A 16706-nucleotide genomic window follows, 5' to 3' on the forward strand; every position below is an offset into this window, starting at 1 on the left:
CACCTAATGGTTCTCTTTTGCTCTGGTGACTTCAAATACCTTCCATGTGCCTATGGCTCATAAACCTCTTTCTTTCTCTCAGACTTCTTTCCTGGGTTCCTGACCTAGTTTCCCAATGTTTTCTGGATGTCTCCACAATAATCTCAAAATAAATATGTCCCAAAGTAAACTCATTATTTCCCCTCACTTTTTCATTCCTCCTTCAAACTAACCAATCCTCCTTTATTTCTGGGCTAAAAATGGGGGGTAGTGTCTTCTTAAAACCCTCCTCCTCCATCCACATGTTATCAGTCACTAAAACCTCCTGAGTCCATACCAAACCATTTCTGAAAGTATCCCCTTCTATCTCCACTGCTGACCTTATTACACATGCAGAGTTGGGTCCAGCGCAAAATGTAGGGCCCCAGATGGGGGTGAGGTGGAGTCAGTCTCCCTTCTCATGGGCCTCCTCCCCAACCCACAGGTGGATGGGCAACCCCTAAGGGACTGCACTAAAGAGAAGCTGGATACTTGCATTGGGGATAGACAGGAGGCTGCTGATTCACCCCCAATGTGCCATGGCACTGCTAATCCAGGGAAGTGATGGGCCTTATCCCTGAGACACTAAGGGGCATGCACTCAGTCAACCCTAGCCCTCCCTGAGTTTGCCTTGGCATCCACTGGGAGTGGAGGACAATGTAGAATATGACCCCCCCGCCAATGTTATGAGGTCAAGTGATGGGGGAGAGAGGGGTGCTAGGGGCACAGTGGGTGTAGCTGAGAACCCATCCTGGGAGGCAGTGGGCCTGCGCAGGGAAGAGGCTCCAAGCCCTCCTACATGCTCCATTGTTCCAGACTCTACTCACAAAACACAGATTCAAAGACAAAAGGATCAAACATGTTAAGATGGTGCCCTCAGAGCATTAAACCCCACTCACGGGGCCCTTCTGAGTGTGGGACTCTGGGTGACTACCCTGGTCACTTACCCACGAAAGCCCCCTGCACAGGTGTCCTGGCCCCTCGCTCCCCTCATCCTCACTGACACAGCCACAGTCACAGTTCACTTAGTTCCTTGTCCTTGCCGAAATACTTGGAGCGATTAGACCACCAGAAGTTAACGAGGGGTGGTACCACTCTCAAGTGGCATTTGAAAATGTATGAGGGGTGTGATGTTGTCACAAGGACTGGAGGAGTGCTTATGGCATTCAGTGTCCAGAGACAGGAGATGCTAAGTATTCCATGATGCCTGCAACAGTCCTGAGCTAGATGACAATAGTGTCCCCGACAGAAACACTGCCCTGATGTTGCTGTGCTCTACAGTGCACATTATTCCTTCCTCCAGGATACCTGTTCCAAGCCCCTTGCCTCATGTGACTCCTTCTCTATTCATCCCAAAGCCTTGTCTGGTCTAGTCCCTGGAAGCAGAGCCCTGGCTCCTCTGTGTCTACCTTCCTTGGAGTCCCTGCTTCATTGCACTGCAGTCCCTGACTCCTGCCATCTCTTTCCCAGCCGAAATCTCTTGGACAGCTTCAGTCTGGAGGGAAGAGCCCGGGATTGGGAGCCAGCCATTCCTGGCTCTAGGACTGTCCTTGCCACCCATGAGCTATGAGGACCTGGTAGTCATTTCTCCTCTCAGCCTTCCAGCTGTAAAGGTCTATTCCCCCAATTCTGCCATCATCAGATAGCCCTCAAGTGCTTCTCTGAAAACAGCCTTTCAAGCGGCCCCATAACCTTGATGGATGATGCCAAGCCCTAGCCCTCAGTCCCTCTGTCTTCCTTGTCCAGCCCTGAACTGAAGACCTAAGTCACTTCCCTTCCTCCAGAGCACCTCCCCGCGGAGAAGGGGGGCAGGGAGAGACGAGGGCACAGGCTTGCATTCCTACCTCATTCTTTCCAAATGGTGGTAACAGATTTTACCATTTTTACTATTATTAAGTGTACAGTTCAGTGGCGTTGAGTATATTCACGACATTGTACAACTATTACCACTCTCTAGTTCCAGAACTTAGTCATTGTCCCAAACAGAAGCTCTGTACCCATTAGACAGTAACCCCCCCTTGTTTCCTCCCTCGGCCCCCACAACCACCTTCCTACGTCCTGTCTGTGTGTTTCCTTTCTAGAAATCTTGTCTAAGTGGAGTCATGCAGCATTTCTCCTTTTGTGCCTGACTTATTGCACTTAGCATAATGTCTTCCAGGCCCATCTACTCTGCAGCGTGTGTCAGAGCTCCCCTCGGTTTAAGGGCCTGACAGTGCATTGTCGGTGTGGCCACACTGTGGTCACCCATGCCTGTGTCGATGGGCCCGTGGGTTGCCCACCTGTTCTTTTAAAGGCAAGTGTCTCTGGATAACCCGCTGAACCCAGGGGCGTGGACAGAAGACTAAGTATCAGGTATCCAGGTGAAGAGTCTCTCAGGAGCCTTCAGAAGCCAGAGGGAAACAGGGGAACTGAGGGCCTGGTTGGGGGGGGGGGGCTCCAGGGCAAAGGGCCATGGCCTCGGGCTGCAGGAGGAGGGCTGGGTGGGTCCAGATGGGGTGAGCGAAGTGAGCACAGAGCAAGGCAGAGGCTGTGGGCCCCACTCCCAGCTGAAGGAAGGAGATGAAATTACTCAAGGGAAGTAAGTGGGGAGGCGGGACAGTGACCCTCTTGCTCTTGGTGAAGAAAAGGAAGGGAAGAGGGAGGGAGGACAAGGAAGGGAGAGAAGGTGGCAGGAGTGAACGTGTAACCAGGGAACAGGGCTGAGAGGACACTGATGGGAGGTGAGGGCAGGACCAGTCACAGACTGTGCAGGACACAGTGGAAAACAAAAATATAGGTAAAATGCAGTTAGAGGCTGAGATACAAAGCCTTTTCCTCTCTTCTGTGATCTCTCTCGATGTATTTTTTAAAAATTTGCTATTTAATTTCATTACAAGTAAAAATTTAAACATTGAAATTATTAGCATGAGTTTTGCCATTTATCTTTATATTGTGCCAGTTATGTATATTAGTGCCATTTTAGCTATTTTTAAGAGTATAGTTTAGTGGCATTAAGTACATTCACTTAATGGATGTTCTACAACCATTCCCACCATCACTATGAACTCTTTTTGTCTTGAAGAAATAAAAGTCTGTAGCCATGAGAGTGGCAGTTGCTGCTCCACTTTCTGTCTCTGTGAATTTGCCAACTCTGGCTACCTCTTTCATCCACCAACGGACACCTAGGTTATTTCCACCTTTTGGCTATTTGTGAATAAGCAAAGTCAGTTTTAAATGCAAATGTAAAAGCAATGAACTCATATGTGGGATCACCAAAATGACATAATTCATATTTTCTAACTCATACATTCATGTGTATTTTATTCTTACCACAATAGAGGAAACTGGATAAAATGAACTCAACTATATTTCACTTGCCGAGCACACCTACCTCCACCTTCAGTTTACTGACAGGTAAGTGAGGAAGGACTTAAAGGAAAAGGAAGTTGGGTTGCCTTGTCTTTTCCTTGCTTTTTATATCATCATTTTTAGCATAAGTGGTTGGCTAACACAGGGAATTAACATAAGTTAAAAAAAAAAAGATGAGACAGGGTTCCTGAGTCATTTGTGTTTCTTAGAAGTGCCATTGTCATTTTTCTGTATTTAAAGCAACTTTTGATTTGAATGGAGAGTCGCCCCCCAGGCTGTCAGTATCTGCTCACTCAGTCGTGTGGACATGGAAGGTGAGCACAGGATTCCTGCAGGCCCATGATGCGTGGGAGCTCAGCCAGACACAAAGAGAGGACAAGGTGAGAGTGTCAGGGAGCAGCAGAGTAGCCCACACTATATGCAAACGGGGTGGCAAAGAGCAGAGGACAGGTATTCAGCATATTTCCTCTCTCATGACCATCAGTTTGTAGCCAGCATGCAGGCAGAAGCACTTCCACAGTGGGCCTAAAATCCATGGCTTTTAGGCCCATTCACTGTGAAAGAGCCCCACAAACCTCTATGAACCCTGAGTCGATCAGGGCTTTGTACCTGAGCCCAAGAATGCTCAGGAAGAGGCCAAGGCATCCTTAAGAGTGGGTAGAGTTATAGTGAACATTTTCTGTTTTTAAAAAGTGTATGTAATATATTTTAGAAAGTTTTCTTTCTGTGTATAATAATATGTATGCATTTTAAGTTCTGATGGCTGGAGGGTTAAGCTTTAAATTTCTAGAAAACCTGCTCTGTGGCATACCACATAAATAAGGCTCTATTGTAGCTTTGACGGCCTATGGAAAATATTTAAGCTCTAGATAATTGCAGAGATAAGTACTTGGAGAGCATGGGCTGTGTCTCCTGTTTCTTGTGCACAACTGGTGATAGTTGGTTAAGATATTTCTCAGATGGTAGGTAAATTCTTGTTGGAGGGCTGTGTATGGCTTGGGGAGGAATTTGAAATACAGTGAACCTGGTGGGTGGCCTTACTGATCCTACCTACATGTAGAATTGGTTTTCTTTAAAAGCTCATGGAAATGTAAACTAGATATCAAAACATTATGAAGCATGCTTTGCTCTGTGTTCTTCCAAAGATGATCCATAATAAATTTTTATTAAATGTTAACTCTAAAAATTATTGTTGAATGAATGAATGAAAAAGGTGAAGTGGAGAGAGGAGATAGCAACTGTCATCAACCAGGGTTTCAGTTTCCTCACCTTCAACACAAGTATTTTAAACTGTATGGTGCATTCCAAGTTGAAGTTCTATGGTTCAGTTAATATAAATGCAATTAAAATTATCCTGTTTGATAAGAGGAAATTAAGTACATTTATGTAATGTGGCAGTACACTTACCACCAGGTATTAAACCAACTGTGTTGACAAAATGAAAGAGTAAATGGCAGGTAGAGGGTCAGAAGACATATTCACTCATTTAACCAAGAATTACTAAATGCCTATGTGTGCCAACATGCTAGGCACAGTGTGGGTTAAAGTAGGAGTTACTATCCCTAACTCAAGTTATTAATTTGGAGACAAGTTGGAGACACAAGAATGAAACTATTATCAGAGATAATGTCATCAAGAATTAGATTACTGGAGAAACTATGAGTGCCCAGAGAAGAAGTGGTCTCCCTATGGGCCAAAGCAGATGTTGACGTTGCAGAATTCCCACTTGCCTATAGCCAGGGTGGGTGCATCTGCTTCTCCACTCTATGGGAAGACTTATGGAGTCTTTTAACAAATCATTCATTCAACAAAGTATTTCTTGAGCACCTACTAAGTGCCAGGCACTGTGCAAGGTACTGGAGATACAAAGATAAGCCAATGGTGTCCTTTCGTTATAGGGTGGTGGGGGCAGTCAAGGTAAAGGAGGGCAGTGCAGTGTGGCATTCTGGGCAAGCAGGCACAGCTGCATGGTGCCTGGCAGGGCCTGCTGCAGCTGCCTTCCTAACTAGTGGTGGTAAGCTTCCCATTGTGTCCTAATATGGCCTCAGCATCCTTCTAGATGCAGCAACCAGACAATCTCTACCCATCAATCAGACCTGGCACAAAAGATGGGAGCTATTTGCTTCCCAGCAACAAGAGCTATAATAATACTGCACCCATTTGCTGAGGGAGCACAGAGAAACAGTTGGCTGGCACTTTTTGGTGGAATTTGGGTAAGAAGTCACAGAGTGGATACAAATCAAATGGACCTCAGAGGATTAAGTAGGTTAGAAACTGCCAGCTTCCTGTTCACTTCCTGCACTACATGACTTTTTTTTTGGTAATTGTAGACCCTATTTAGGGTCCCTCAGATCAGGACCCAGATTGGAGTAGCAGAGTCCTGAAAGGGATGGAGCCTTGAGGTGGGTAGTGAGGCCGAGCCAACCTGTTGGAGGAAGTCCAGGTTGGCCCAGCCCTGGGTTTTCTTTGGCAGAAGAATGTCCAGCCTCTTTATGTAGCTGGTGCCAAGCAGGCCAGGCGCAGTGAGCTCATGGTGTTCCCTGAGTCCTGGAGCTGGAGACTGGGGATGGAGGGGAGTGGAGCCCCGGAGATAGCTCTAATGGCTTCAGGCTTGCAGCAGGCAGGGCACTGGACCAATGGAGACAGGAAATCTTCTGGGTTTTCAGACGTTGTGTCATATGATTGTTTATTTGGGAAAAGGAAGCCATGCAGGGAGCATTGGTGCCCCATCACCACCTTCTGAGAGAAACCCAGCTGGTGCATGTGCCGCCCTCCTCACACACAGGCTGGTGGAGCACGTGCACACACACACACACACACACACACACACACACACACACACACAAAGGCACACATCCCTCATCATCTATTCCACTGGCCCCCACCCTGTGCACGCAGGTGAGGTGAGATTGCCATGTTCAAAGAGCAAAGAGCAGAGCTCCAGAGCCCTGCCACCTGCATTTCTACTTAGCATATGCTGCAAGGGACCCAGCTCTCCTGTGTCTCTTGACCAAGTTATGACTCGCCGAACCTCAGTTTCCCCATCTGTAAAATGAAGGAAGGAAAACTTCTTCAAACTACTACTTGGGAAAATAGATGGAGAGAGCTCTGAAGAACAGCACAGCTCCATTAATATAATGAGTAGTTTTTGTCCTTAGCAAACCCCGCAGGCTTGGAGCTAAGGAGCCACAGCAGACCCCCTCCTGGAGGCTCTGAGTGAGAATCTGTTCCATGTTTCCCTCTCAGCTTCTGTGTTGCCAGTAATCCTTGGTGTTCCTTGACTTATAAATGAATTCTTTCAATCTCTGCCTCCATCTTCACATGGCGTTATCCTCTGAGTGTATCTGTGTCGCCAAACTTCCCTCTTTTATAAGGACACCACTCATTGGATTTAGGGTCCACCCTAATTTAATTTGGCCTTATCTTACCTTGATTATATCTTTAAAATTTCTACTTCCAAATAAGGCCTCATTCAGAGGTTTCAGTTGGACATGAATGTAAGGGGACACTATTCAAGCCAGTAGGCAGGGATGTGGTCAGCAATGACAGAGATCACATTCTAGGAGTGCAGTGATGACGGCTTAGAGAGTTTAAGAGAAGGCATGGGTGGCAAATGTATTGTTTTATGTTTATGCTATATCACTCCACATGGTCAATTTAATATGGCCTGAAAATGAATGATTGCTCACATTTTCCTGCATACCCTGGGTAAGACTTAGATTTAAGGGACGTCCCCATCAACAAAGCACAGTAATAACTTTTCAGAGGCATTGTTCATGAACTTTGGGATGGATGATGCAACATCATGAGTCAATGGTATGAAGGAACTTCAGAGGTAACAAGAGCTATATTGTCTCAATACAAATAGGTTCTGAAGGGCCATGATATTGTGACTTATAAGATAATAGGTCTTCATCCACAGTTCCTGGCTCACTGCTCCCCAAACCCTTGGAATTTCCTAAGTGTTGACAGAGAGAAGGTGTCTTTTTTGTTATGTTAATAAAGTAACTTTTAGACCCCACCCAAGGATGGAGGTGGGTTGCCAGGAGAACCTACCCTAAATCAGAGGTTTAGAACTTTCAGTCTCTAGCCCCCACCTCAGGGGGAGGGAAAGGGGCTAAAGACTGAGTTCAATCTCCAATGGCCAATCAATGACTTAGTTTATCATGATTACATAATGAAGCCTCCATAAAAATCCAGGAGGGCCGCAGGCTGGTCATTTTTCAGAGATCTTCCACATTGGAGAACCAGAACATTTCCAGGTGTACCATGCAGGGTCCCAAGCTCCACAAGGACAGAAACTCCTTTGTTTGAGACATAGCTCTGTTTATCTCTTCATATAACTATTGATTCAAATCCTTTCATATATCTTTGTAATAAATTGGTAATCCAGTGAGTAAATGGTTCTTCTTGGGTTCTGTGAGTCATTCAGCAAATTAATCTAACCTGAGGAGGCTGTGGTGGGAACCTCTGATCTATAGCCAGTCCTTTAGAAGCACAGGTGACAGTCTGGGTGTGTGATTGGCAACTGAAGTGGAGCGTGGTCTTGGAGGACTGAACCCTTAACCTGTGGAATCTGATGTTATCCCTGGGTAGATAGTATCAGAATTGAGTTAAATTCTTAGACACCCAGCTGGAGTCCAAGAATTGCTTCTTGGTGTGGGGAAGCCTCCACACACATGCTAGAACTGGGTTTGAGAGGCCTTTTCCCAATGGCATAATGAGTAATAATGGGGCTGCTACCTTTTCTCAAGGTGGGAGATTTACCTAAGAACAGCTCATTTGACAATAGTGAACAAGAAAGAAAATGAAAAGATGTTTTTTGGACTTGAACAGGAAGAGATGGTGTCTGGACACTATGGGTACTGTGTGTCCATGGGCACTGATGAAGCAATAAATAAATATGTAAATACCTTTTCTCTACCCATTATTCTATATCTTCATCATTCATACTTCACATGGCCATGGATTTTGTAGTGCATTTTAAAATTAAATTGTTTATGTAGACAGGGACTCAGAGAAGATGTTTACTTGGTGCCCCGCACATTCTGAATTAAAGCAATCCTCTCCTTCCACACAGACTCAGAGGTGGGTGAGGGATCTCGATTTAATCACATCTTCAGGTAAATGCACAGCTCTGACCCTGCACTTGGCTAACTAAGGGCCTAGTGGGGGTGGAGGATGGGGCAAGGAGACAATATAAACTCAGGGAGTGGGGGATTGCAGGAAAGGAAGTAATACTATGGCATTTTGCAAAATTTGAGGTAACTAGCAAACTGTTTTTCTGATCCTCATAGATTTAGAATGAATCATCTTCGAGAACTGTCCTTGGAAGCTGTGTGGGAGAAGTGTGCATGTGTGCACACTTGATTCAACAATTACTCTCTGACAGGTTGGAAGAATACATAGGCATATCAGCAACTCAGACTGCTGGGGAGATCTCGAAGAAAGCTGGACTTATCTGAGGACCTCACCTGCCCTGGCTTGCTCAGCGGTTCGGCCATGCTCGGGGTGCCAGTGGCTATCATTGAACAGCCTGGTGGGTAACCACTTGACTAACCCAGAGTATTACTTGACTGACAGAGGCTTGGGAAATGTATGTTTGGGGGAAGACAGGGGTTAGGGGCTGGTTCTCTTGTGAAGGGTAACATCAAAAGGTAGATGGGCAAAGCGTGGGGCAAGGACTTCTGAAAGCTGGGGAACCAGCTTAGAAATGGGATGCACTGTGCAGGGTCAACCCTGGTTGCTCTCCCCTGGAATATGGGGAAGTTCTATCTTGTGTACGGCTTCAAGTTGTCCAGTCTTACATTTTGATTCCCTTGAGTAACCGCAATCCTTTATTAAATCTGTTACCCAGTAGAGTCTTTGCAGGTGTGGCAAACAAAATGCTGAGGGGCATGGCCTGCCCCCACCAGCTTCTTCCTGGGGGCGGTTGGGGGATGCTGCATCTTCTCAAGGGAGATGGTACTGGAGTTTTGGGTCAGGACCTGAAGCACAAGGTGGGCTATGGCCCAGCTGGGAGCAGCAGGAGGCACACTGGACAGTGAGGAAGAAGTTTTGGAGGAACTGAAAGCAGAACTTCCATATCCTCAATATTTTCTAGGGGAAGCTGGACCCTGGGAGGGAGTGGTGGTTGTATTTTTGAATTAATGCACATTTACATTAAAATAAAATCAATAATTAATACTGGTTGTATCTGCTGGGTGATTATAGTCAGTTTTTAATTTTTTCTGTTTTCTTTGGCCCTGTTAAAGAAAAATTTATTGTGACACTTGTTAAAATGGTATGGAAGACTTTGTTTAAGTCTATTGCAAAAGGGGGATTGAATAGAGGAGAGAGATCAACAAGAAGTGTGGATTTATAGCCCAGGAAGGATGGGGTAGGTGGATGGAAATAGCTAAAAGGAGACATCAGGAGTAGGTGGATTCTTGCTAATTGACCTAATGGATTCTCGCTAAAGGCAGGCCTTGGTCAGATATCAAGGGTGGGGGATGAGGAATTTGATTAGATATTTGTGGTGGTGGTGGTGGTGGTGGTGGTGGTGGTGATTCTCAATAAACTGATTTAGCAGGATCTTTGCTACAACTAGAGTAGTCAGAAGAAGACAGGGCCCAAGCATCAGGTCTAACCAAAAAGAGGGCTCAGAGGAGCCTGTCTGGAGGTTGGTCAAGAAGAGAATCTTCATTACTCGATAGGGACTATAGCTGTATAGCCATTTAAAATAAAAGATGAAAATTGATAAAAATTTCTTTTTAGTAATAAAAATACCCTCCCAAGAGATATGACAAATGAATACAATGTGTAATCCTGGATTGGATCTTGAGCAGAATTTATTTTCCATTTTGCCATTAGTGAGACAATTGGAAAAATCAAAATATGGTTTCGATTAGATAATAGCATTGATGGCAATGTCCTGATTTTGATTACTATGTAATAAGAGGATGTCCCTGTTAGAAAACACTGAAGAATTTTTTGGTAAAGGAGCATCATGTCTTCAGTTTACTCTGAAATGGTTTAGGAAAAAATAATATGTATACACAGAGAGACAGCAGGATAAAGCAAACATGGGAACTGTTTGGGTTTGGGGAATCTGCGAGAAGGTAGATGGGAATTCTTTATGCTATCTTTGTAACTGTTCCAAAAATCTAAAATTATTTCAAAAGAAAAACTTCCTTAAAAAGAGAAAGAAAAAAAATCCTCATCTAAGCTTAAAGGACTGAGTCAAACGCCACCTTTTCCAGTAAGTTCCTTTCAACTGAGATTGCACCTCACCCAACTTGCCTGTGGCAACATGGACCATTGTTTTCTCGAAATTCTCTTCAGCTTTGATTTCTTCAAAGCCTCTTCTGTCTTTCTCCTCTAGAGGCAGCTCCACAGGATGGGATGCTGGTGAATTCTGAACTCAAACCCCGGTCCCAGTGCAGCCTCTGTACTTCCCAGCTGTGATGGTATCAGATTTCTCATCTACAAAATGGGCTTTACAAAATGCATACAGTTGTCACCAGGAACACAGAACAATGCATGCCTTGAGTTCTGATTCCAGAAGGAGCGCTGTAAATATTAATTCCTTTTTCTTCCCGTTTTTTGAATCAGCCTCTCACCACCCTTGGGATATAGGTAAATCTTTGAATCTAATTCTGTGATAATTTTTGTAAAATATATTTCAATAATTAATATTTACAGTTTACAATATTTACACATGAACCCCTTAATGAATGTAACACTTGCCCACACCTTTTCTCATCTGGTTATCCCAGAATCCTATGGAGTAGAAAAAGTCCCATTATATATATTTAAATATGTTTTTATTGATTTCAGAGAGAAGAAGGGAGAGGGAGAGAGAGACAGAAACATTAATGATGAGAGTCATTCATTGGCTGCCTCCTGCATGCTCCCTACTGGGGGTAAAACCCACAACCTGGGCATGTGTGCTGACCAGGAATCGAACTGCGATCTCCTGGTTCATGGGTCGATGCTCAACCACTGGTCAACACCGGCTGGGCTATTATCTCCTTTTTATAGATTTGGAAACAGAGGCACTGAGGAGATGAATGACATACTTTTCTAAGTTACATGGCTGATAAATAGCAGAGTCTGGCAGGAACCAGGAAATCCCATTATTTATGGCAAAAAACTTTTTAATAAGTGTTCCTCAACTTGAAAATGCATTTAATACACCTAACTATTGAACTTCATAGCTTAACCTAGCCTACCTAAAACATGCTCAGGAACACTCACATTGAGCTACAGTTGGACAAAAATCATCTCTCTGCTTCTGTTCAGCATCATAAGGGAGTGTCACACCACATATCACTAGCCCAGAAAAATATCGAAATTCAAAGTATGATTTCTGCTGAATGCTTATCACTTTTGCACCATTTTAAAGTAAAAAAAAAAAATTAAGTTGAACCATCATTGTAAGTTGGAAACCATCTGCAGTTGTACCTCCATACAAACAAGTGAATTGTAAATGAGTCTTAACAAAATTCACTAGATCTCTGTCCTTATGTATTATCATACTTACTCCACCATTCTAAAATGATGTTTCATTCATTCAGTTTATTTATCTTTTAATGAGCACCTATTTGGCGCTAAGCGTATGTTAGGCACTGAGGACACTAAGATGGGTAAGAAGCTTGAAGCCTTGCAGGGAAAAAAAAAGAACTGAACAAAAATTATAAATTCAATATAATAGCTGTTGTCATCAAAATATTAACAATGCAGACCATTCTCATCCTAACAGCTCTTAAATTTATAAAAGCTTTGCCTGTGGTGATTAGGTTCCGTAGCCCTGAAGCTCACTGTCTGAAACATGGAACACTCATCTTATAGCTCATGGCATGGAAAGACATTCAGTGACCTATAGCTACAGAACATCTGCTCTGAGCCAACTATACCTAGAGAAAGGAGAACCTTTCTGATTTAAAGGCAGTTCTAATTTAGTACCCATATCCCTTTTTCTCACACCTAGAGCAGCATTCCCACTGTTTGCAGTGTTGCTATTCCAGGGCTGGGATCCTCCAAGTACTCCCTAAATGCACCTCCATGCTCTGGCTTAGAAGCTTGACCATGTCAGCTGGGTCAGCAGTACTCCAAAGGACTGAAAACCCTTTAATGAAAGGAAACTAGATAGACAACCTAATTTAGCAGGGAGACAGACAACCTAATTCGGAGGGCAGTGGCTTCCAGGGCTGCTTAGAGCAAGGATATTATTTTGCCACTGGAAGCTCTAGCAACTTACAAGACTGACATCCTGAATCTGAAAATCTCTCAGTTTCCAGGACAGACTTCTCTAGACTTATATGCTCTTTTGAACAGTTTGGATAGGTGGTTGTTCAAACTGTTGAGTGAATGACATTCATTTACTAGTAAAAGCCAGGCCTCTTTGGCAAATGAAACATGACTTACACAACCCTTTGTTCCAGATCCCCCTTTTACGTGTGTGCCTGGCTTTGTGTTGCATGTCCTATTCCAGGGCTTTTTTCCACCACTCCCAGTGGGTGGTGCCTTGTAATTGTGCAATTATTACATGAATGAATGAAACGATTAAAAAAAAAATCCCTATGAGCAACACTGGGAAGAAGTGCCAAGTGTCTGCACATTTATTTCTATGAATTTTGTAAAGGAGTCCATCGACTACCTTCAACATTAAAAGACACTACTCAGACATCAGCAGCCCCACTGCATTGTTATTAGTCGGTAACCAGAATGAGGGCAGAAAGGGATTCACGCTCTCTCCTGTCCTGGGTGCTGCGCGGCCCTGTAGGAGTTTGAGGACCGCAAACTTCCCTGTGTCTAAGGGAGGAGGCCGGAGAGGACTCGCTGGCACGAAGCGTACAGTCGCAGATGTCGTGCCAAGGAGGGCAAAAGTTCCTTTGTCTGTCGGGAGCGCAGAGGGGTGGTTTGCAAAAAGGTAGAAGGATGAAACAGCTCTGGCCTGCTGGTGGCCAGAGCGTCTGCCCGAGCGTTGTCTCTCTCACAACCACTCATCCCTCCCGGGCCGAGACCACCCTCCCCCTTCTTCCCTCCGAAGGGCCCTTTTCTGCGGGTCTCGGCTCCGCGCCGCGCGTCCCACGGAGCCCCTGCAGCCCACATCCCCGCGGGGGCGGGGCTTGGAGATACGGGGCGGAGCCACCCCCTCGTAGGGCCCGCCCCTTGGCTGCGAGGCCGGGCGATTGGACGCTTCGGAAGGCCGCCTTTAGGCTGTCCTGGGGTGGGACAGGTGGCCGGGGCCGGGGCCCGCGCGCAGGGTGCGGGGCGCGGGGGACTCCCGCCGGCGAAGTTGGGGGGATCCTGCGCCCGAGTGGCCTCTAAGGCGGGGTTGCCCGCAGGAATTTGGGCGCCCTAGAGTGCTGCAAGCTTGTGGCTTCTCGTGTTGGAGCGGTGTCTTTCTGAGCTCTCTGGAATTCCGATAGCATTTGGGAAACTCCCCCCCCCCCTTTGCTCCCTACTTTCGGGTAGAAAAGCTGTTGCTGAGTTGTTTTTTTTCTTCACCCAATCGGACTCTGTAAAAATAGCCGTGCGCCCTCGGCCGCCCCGCTGCCCCGGGCCGGGTGTGAACCTAAAAATACCCGGCGGTTTGGAGCCTGTGCTCCGGGTGCGGGCGGGTCCGGCCGGGCCGCAGAGGGCGTCTGGAGACCAGAGAAACTGCGGCCGCCTGGCCCCTTGCCTCGGCCGGGGCTGTCCCTTTAAATCTTGGAGGAGGCAAAGAGAAAAAAGGAAAGAAAGAAAAAAGACGCGGAGCCCCGAGCGGCTGGTGGCTCTGCCCGGCCCCCCACTCCTCCCCCGCGCCGGGTCCTGACCGCCGCCGGCCGCCTCCGCGGGTCCGGGGCGCCCCCCGCAGCGCCGCCCACCGCCACAGTTACTGTCAAAATAGAAATTAAACGGAGCCGAAGAGGTTGAGCCTCGGCAAGTGCATGTGTGGCAGAGAGAAGGGGGGTGCAGGGGAGGGGGCGGGCGCGAGGGAGAGGCGACCACAGACATCCGGGCCCTTAAGCCCAGTGCGGCCCCCGAGCGGGTGGCGCGGGCAGAGCGGACGCCCGGCGCGGGGCGCGGGGCGCGGGGCTGACAGCCGCGGCGCGGGAGGCGGGGCGCCGGGAGGGCGGGGGCGCGGCGGAGGAGGGAGGAGCTGCCCCGGAGCCCGCCGCCGCTCGGCTCCGAGCCGCCGGCGCAGCCCCGCCACGAGACTCTGACAGCGCGCGGCCCGCGCCGTTCGGGCGCACCGGGACGGGCGGACCGCGGCGGCGGCGAGGGAGGACGCGAGGACCGCGGCCCGGCGCCAAGTGCGGGAGGCGCTCCGCTAGGTCTGGCAGAGGTGAGTTGGCTTCACGCGCGAGGCTCGGGCACCGGCGGTGAGGGTTGCGGTCTCCCTCGCACCTCAGCTGCGGAGGCGGGTCGGGGGGTCGCAGGGCTCCCGGGGGGTAGCTGTGCTTCGCCGACGCGGGAAAGCGATGTCGGGGGTGCTGTTGCTAGGAGGCCGGCGGTCCGCGCGCCCCGGGGCGCCGGCGGGAGCAGGGGCGCTCCAGCGCGCTGGGCAGGGGGCGGGGGGCTGTGGTGGCTATTCAGGGGCTCCGTGCGGCAGCCATGCAACTGGAGGAGGCGGGAGGAGGGAGGGAGGGAGGAGGGGTGAGCCGGAGGAGAGCGAGCCAGCGAGCGGGCGCCGCGCCTCCTGGCTGGCACCGAGGCCCGGAGCGAAGTGGCGCGCGGGGCTGGAAGGGAACTTCTGCGGGCGCGTGCGGCCCCGGGCTCGGCGGCGCCTCCCGGCCCGGGCAGGGCGGGCCCGTCGGCAGCCACAGGTGGTTTCTGCCAAAAGTTTTGCCACGCATCTGTCAGGAAGGCGCGGGAACGTTTTTGCGAGGGACGATTTCCTGAGGCTTTGGCACCCGCACCTTATATTGTCTTATCTTAAGGATTGGAGAGGGGGGCAGGAAGCCTGGGATCCCGCGTCTCACGATGCGGCTCAAGGGTTTCCCAGCGGTCTCTCCCAGAGGTGGCGCCCTTGCGGGGGACCCTAAGACCCACGCTGCTGTGCAGTTGGGAAGTTGTGGGAAATGGGCGCACGCACTTGGTGCTTTCGTGCCTTGGGAAAGTTAAGCCGAGGGCCAGCCTGTCATCGGCTCGGGACGGCGCAGGGTCTCTGCCTAGGAATCGCGCGCCTCTTCGCTCGGGGAGCGCGTATCTCCGGCTTCTCTGAAAGCGGATTGTCTGGCCGCTGTGCTGCTTTGTTGTTCCCGCTGGTTGTCTGATGTCATTAGGAAGAGGGCCAGGAGAAGCCAAAGAAAAGCGGAGCGGCAGCAACTCTCAGAGCCGCTTAGGATGGTACCCAAGCCTAGGGGGCGAGGGTCCAGGGCCAAGGGGAGCCAGTAGCCGGTGGCGTGTGCCGCTGCCCGCGGAGCTTCGCCAGGCTATTCACAAGGCCAGGGCTGGGTGTCCTGGAGCATCTGGGACAGAAAGAGGGGGGAGGGCGGGAAGGGAAGACCCCCTCAGAAGGAGATATGCTGTGGTCAGCTTAGAGAGAGGCTCAGAGAAGTCCTGTGGCTTGGCCCCGTTCCTCATTGGCAAGGGTTTACGAATCCAGGGGAGCGAGGTTAGAACCACCCCTGTAGGTAGGTCTGTCCTGGGCTGAAAGAAATCATTTTCTCCGAAGTGGGTCTGATACCCAGTTGTTGCAAGTTGGCACAGAACGGAGAGCTGGAAACAGTCCTTCATTCTGGCTGGTTCTCCTCCCACTCTCTTTTCCCCACCCCAACAAGTACCTGAGCAGAAGTGTTTCCTTTCTTGAAAGGAGGTCACAGAATTTTGAAGCTGAAAGAGACCCTAGATATTAGGAGTGCTCATTTTACAGATGAACAAACTCCAGACCCAAGGAAGGAAAGTGACCTGTCACAGTGTTAGAGGCCTGGGGAGACCAGAATTGACATCAGCCTCCCAGGCCAGGGTGGGGAGCGCTCCCTCTGCAAGGTCCAAGGGCCTGAGGTTGGAAATGCCACCCCCAAGCACATCAAGGGCTCCTTATCTAGTACTTTCTGTAGACATGCGTGTCAACAAATGTGGTATATTTCCAGTCCTCTGCCCTTGGCTTAAAAATGTCAGGACTTTCACTGCAGATTCTAGTCGGACACTATCCCAACTTTTCCTGCTCCTTCCTCACCCCCAAATCCTCACACTCTTTTTGTAACATAATATGGCTTGATTAGTCAAGATGAGTTTGCAGCTTGCCTCACTCTGAAGCACCCAATTTCCATAGGATGCCAGAACTCTGTTTTCCTGGTAGTTAGGTTTTACAGATATTTTTGAAAGGGAGCCCAATTCTGGATCAATTACACTTGGACACAAATGCT

The 16706-nt window shown here is 48.4% G+C and overlaps 1 protein-coding gene across 1 annotated transcript in view; it reads left to right on the forward strand.

The window, feature by feature from the left end:
• The first annotated feature begins 14543 nt into the window (after positions 1-14543).
• The window catches only part of ZBTB7C (zinc finger and BTB domain containing 7C), a 298223-nt gene continuing 296060 nt past the window's right edge, over positions 14544-16706 (forward strand). Inside the window, exon 1 of the mRNA XM_081149870.1 lies at positions 14544-14680. The gene's annotated coding sequence lies outside the window, so the exon portion shown is untranslated. The remainder of the gene's footprint in view (positions 14681-16706) is intronic.

This window comes from Miniopterus schreibersii (genome assembly GCF_964146895.1).
Source record: "Miniopterus schreibersii genome assembly, chromosome: 10".
In the NCBI taxonomy this organism is placed as follows: Eukaryota; Metazoa; Chordata; class Mammalia; order Chiroptera; family Miniopteridae; genus Miniopterus; species Miniopterus schreibersii.